This window comes from Trichosurus vulpecula, chromosome 3 (genome assembly GCF_011100635.1).
Source record: "Trichosurus vulpecula isolate mTriVul1 chromosome 3, mTriVul1.pri, whole genome shotgun sequence".
Classification (NCBI taxonomy): Eukaryota; Metazoa; Chordata; class Mammalia; order Diprotodontia; family Phalangeridae; genus Trichosurus; species Trichosurus vulpecula.
The window spans coordinates 437,224,931-437,229,658 of NC_050575.1; the positions used below are offsets into that span (position 1 = coordinate 437,224,931).

Below are 4,728 nucleotides of genomic sequence, written 5' to 3' on the forward strand. Positions count from 1 at the left end.
ATAGACGATATATGTTGATTGGCCATTGCAGTGAGAGCTCTGCGGTAGAGCGGCTTCCTTTACTAAAGCATGTATGTACATTTCCATGCTCGTAGGAGGGCTGCACAAATCACACCGCAGGCCTCTGGCTTATAGGATCACAATTTTGTACTGGGAAGTACTTAGAGGCCCCTGAGCATCTTTCCCCAAGTTTCCTGATGAGGAGATTGGGGAACGTAAGGATTAAATGAGGTGAACCCTGCTTCTGGATTCAGAGGACCTGTGGTGTTGATTGTTACCTCTGTCAGCCAGAGTGAATCACTTCATGTCCCTGGGCCTGAGCTTTCCCATCTATAAAATGAGGGGGCTGGCCTAGGAAGGGCTTGCAAATTTCCTTTCCAGCAGTAGATCTGTGATGCTTTGATGCTGTAACTTGCCCAAGATCACAGGAGCAGGATCATGGATGTAGTTGGAAGGGACCTTAGAAGCCATCAAACTGAACCTTCTCAATTTACAGATCAGGAAATCGGATGTGGTCCCAGAAAAGTCAAGTGGCTGCCCGTTTTCATATGAGAAGAGGGACGTGAATCCAGGACTCCTGAGCTGGTGCTCTTTTCTCCTACAGAAGAGCTGGGATTTGGTCTCAGGCTGTGGGACTTCAAATCCAATGCATTTTCCACTGAACCATGATAATTCTTGACCTTTAGATGCATAAAAATACAACCACCCCCATCAATGTAATAGACATATCTGACCCATAACCTGGGCACATGAACCAACCTGACCTGCCACATGGATCATTTTTCCTAAAGGCAGGTTAAGGTACGTTTGCTGCCATTAGTCAACCTTCTTCCTGTATTTTGGATATTTTGGCATGAACCCAAATTCTAAAGGAGGTAAAAGCCACCTGTAATGTTCTTAGTTTCTCTATTCTATTTCTCTCACCCATTGCTAGGAGACCTAATTACCTTTCTTACCTCCTGCTATCACAGCCTATGTGTAAGAAATGGTCCCCCATCATTTTCAACCTCCAATGAGTAAACTGAAGCCACCTGGAGAGATTTTGCATAACATAATGCTCTTTATATAACCTCTGGGTACTTACACCTAGAGTCAGTTCCAAACCATTCAAATCTTTTTTTTTTCTGAGACCCTTCCATTTTTCCTTTTTGGAATATTGTTCAAACTAATAACTATAAATCACATGACAAGCTATAATAGCAGTTGAAAAGAGATAATTTACTTATAATAGAAATGTAGATTTGTTAAGGTTAAAATTTCTGACCTTTTAATGACCAAGAACAATTTTTATGTAATGTTAACTTAATAAGCCCCAACAACTTGTGATATAGGTAGGTAAACAATACTTCCCATTTAAATAAATGGAAAGATTAGAGGTATGAGTAAATAATGTACTCACATACGAAGCAATGAGAATTCAAACTCTCTCCCCAGATTCAATCCCAAGACCATAAGAAATGTAATTTAACTATAATCATCTTTAAGGGTTATTATGATTTAAAACTTTGCCCACTTTTTCTTTCACACTTCCATATTGGTAGATGCAGGACTGCTTTTTAAAGTCCAGTCCCTTTGATATCCATTAGTTACCATCAAGGTCGCCATCCAAATGTGTCAAATTAAGACATTACCCTGTGAAGACTAACATTCTACTTGGTAATTTAGTTTTGATTGCAACAAAAGAACTCAAAATGAGCTTCTATCAGGTGGTATAAGTGACCATTGTCAGTGAAGGGTCTCTTTAATACTGCTAAGAAAAGGAAAAATGCTTTCAGTTTGAATGGGCACAGTTGTATACATAGAAGAGGACCCTAACTTCCGAAAATACTAGGTTTTATCCACACCCCAGTGATAATCATCCTATTAAGGTTATTGTTTAAGTTTCTTTGTAGATCATTGTCACATTAAAATACAAAAATTCACAAACAAGCAGGCAGTTAACAAACATCAGATGTAGTCTTACTGGTCATTCTTCACCTTGCTTTCTCTAATTAAATTTCAAAATTCTTTGTCTCCTGGTTAGTACAAGTCACTGCATTTCTCTAATAAATCAATGAAAGCCTAGCTAGTGCAAGCAGATTTAAAATCATTCAACTGCTGGGCTGAAAAAAGACTTTGTTTGACTCTTCGGAAGGACTTCTTTTTTCCAAACCAATATTGGTCACAAATAACAGTTTGGATAATTTTCTCAGCTGCAGTCTAATAGCTACATGACAAAAGACTTCATAAGAACCAAACTTTGTAGCAATGGACATATGTTAGGGGATTCACTGCATTCTACATATCTGGAAGAAATTATACTTTTAAAGCTAGGTAGAATGAATCTGTAGTTTGAACTGGTTCTTAAACATTCATTTTTTTCCTTTTAAAAATGTTTAATTTATTCTACTGAGAACATTCAAAACATAAGGCTATAAGTAACTACTAGTTGTGCTTAGGTGGGGATGGCGCAATAATCCTCAAGGCCACAGCACACACTGCTCACTGCTGCTTGCACTAGGCTGAGTTTGGATATTTTTTCAATAATATTCTGGATCATTTTCCTCATCTTCTTCTTCTTCTTCTTCTTCTTCTTCTTCTTCTTCTTCTTCTTCTTCTTCTTCTTCTTCTTCTTCTTCTGCTTCTGCTTCTGCTTTTGCTTCTCCTGTGAAGTATAATAAAGTTATCATACGGACATCAACTGCATGCTCACATAAAAAGTGACCAATTTTGAAGTCTTCTGCAAGGATGGCTTCTACATCATCATCCAGGTCTCTACTCTCAGGAACTTTAGGAGAAAAACATTGAAGAAAGAATCATTGGGAACTGTCTTAATCACAGTTTGAACAGTCTCACATCCCTTGTGTTTCTTCTTAATAGTTTTCCAAGTGCCATTTCCCCCCTTTTTCCAATTTACCTGACACGCTGTGTAACTCCTAATTCCTGGTCCATCAAAGGAGAAGGGATCAGGATCATCTGACCCTGATCATATATGATATGCATTCATCAACACCTCATTTGTGAAATATTCATTGTGTTCAAAGTGAAATTCTAATGTAAAACTCCTAGGTTGGCCAGCATGTGACAACTTCATTTTAATATCTTTCAAGAACTTCAATATTTTAAAAACAGTCAGCCAAAATTCAGGAATTCCTTTAGGGTTTTCTTTTTCTTCATTTTCTTTTCTCCTCTTCAAGCTTTGCCTTCTCTTTCATTTCTTCTGAAATCAATTCATCATCATCTGGTTTCCATTCACATTCTTCCTCTGTGGGTTCATAAATTACATTGATGATTTCAATTCTGCTATCACAAAGCTGCTGGTAAGGAACAACATATTTTTTTCAATAGTATGAACTTCCTCACAGAACTTGGCTTCTATCTTTGCACATTTCACCTGATGGTTTTAGAAGGCATTCACAGGTCACTTAACTACTTTTGGCAAGCTTTCAAAATATCCAGTAGATGTTCCCACTAAGCCAACCAATCTTTCTTGAAGTGCTGCAAGAATCTGAGGATTCGGCATCATCCAAACAGTTGAGTGATGAGCTTTGCTGTTTGCATCTTCACCAGTTTCTTCTTCTTCCACTTCTCCAACATCTATATCTTGTTGGTCAAGTTCAGTTTCTTTATCGTCCATGTCCATCGTGTTGTAAGACCTCTGAATATTCGAAATCTATGCCTGCTGTAGGGATTGAGTGCCTGGAGCTGTGCAGGCTGTGACTCAGGGTGGCTGCAGTGGAGGCTGCAGTGGCAGTGGGAGGAGATGAAGGATGAGGAGAAGGCGGAGAAGGAGGTGGTGCCCTGAGAAGATGGCACTAAAAACCCCAAAATGTAGATATAACAGCATGAAAACACGTTAAATAGCAGACATTCAAAATGAATTACCAAAACTTATGTGTGTATATATATGTATACACACATATATACATATGTACATATTGACTTTGTATTTGTGATTTATTTTGTGTATACTTGTGTCCTCCACTAGAATGTAAGATCATTGTGAGTGGAAATTGTTTCATTCCTTGTCCTTGTATCCCCAGCATCAAGCGCAGAGCCTAGCACATACATAAATGCTTGTTGTTTGATTGAATGGCCATGATCCCTAGTGAGATCAAAGGCTGTACATTCTATCCAGCTCCGACTTTATGCTTCTGCCCTCAATCTCACATTCAGTCTAGGAGAATAGGAAACAGTGATTTAACCACTTTAAAAGATTCTGAAAAAACACGCTAAGGCTTATGTGAAATGATACAGAATGAAGTGGACAGAACCAGAAGAACAACATTCACAGCGGATATATAAGTGGAAAGAATAGTGACTGACAAAATTGTTAATGACAGAACATGTTAATACCGATGTAGTATGGACCGCCACTCTCTCAAATATCCTCCGAATGTCAGAATTCCAGCAAAGTCCTTGGGTCCCTGCTCTTAAGATATTTACTCCTGATTAGTTTGAGCTGAACCACACCCTAGGTTCCCCCATCCTAGATCTCGCCTTTCGGGGAAACCCGGTTCAAGCTGGATCTAGGCCTTTGATATCCTTTCCCAATTCCACTGGGATTTAAGGCACAAAGGGCAAGAGAACCAGAATGAAGTGGCTTTCCTTGCCCAGATTGCCAAGGGCCACTGATGTCTCATGACCCAGTCTCTTCCCCTTCTCCTCCTAAAACTGTACAAATTTTTCATGGGTCTTTTTGCTTGGAAAATCCACTGGACATCCCCCAAGGTGGCAGGTTTGCTCCTC

The 4,728-nt window shown here is 39.1% G+C and overlaps 1 pseudogene; it reads right to left on the bottom strand.

Annotated features, from left to right (window-relative positions):
• Positions 1-2,481: 2,481 nt before the first annotated feature.
• LOC118842850 lies at positions 2,482-3,622 on the bottom strand (annotated as a pseudogene).
• Between the last annotated feature and the right edge of the window lie 1,106 nt (positions 3,623-4,728).